At 66.7% G+C, this 258-nt stretch overlaps 1 protein-coding gene across 1 annotated transcript in view; it reads left to right on the top strand.

Moving 5' to 3' along the window:
• Positions 1-258, top strand: part of LMNB1 (lamin B1) — an 88,854-nt gene that overhangs the window by 23,234 nt on the left and 65,362 nt on the right. The window lies entirely within an intron of this gene.

Below are 258 nucleotides of genomic sequence, written 5' to 3' on the forward strand. Positions count from 1 at the left end.
GCTCGGCCCAGCTGAGAAGAAACAAGGTGCTGCGGGCGGGAGACTCGGCGGCGGCGCGGATCCTCCTCGGCCTCCCGGTCACCCTCGCTTGCATCTTCCCGCGCGCGCGCGTGTGAGTGCGTGTGTGCGTGTTTTCTTACAAAGGGCATTTTCGATCGATTGATTACTAGCCCTCCCCCTTGCCCTTTGTGCTCTAACCCCGCTCCGGCCGTCCAGGTGCTGCTTCCTCCCCACGCCGGCTCCCGGCCCCCACGCCGG

This window comes from Tupaia chinensis, unplaced genomic scaffold, assembly GCF_000334495.1.
Source record: "Tupaia chinensis unplaced genomic scaffold, TupChi_1.0 Scaffold000152_1, whole genome shotgun sequence".
NCBI classification, from domain to species: domain Eukaryota; kingdom Metazoa; phylum Chordata; class Mammalia; order Scandentia; family Tupaiidae; genus Tupaia; species Tupaia belangeri.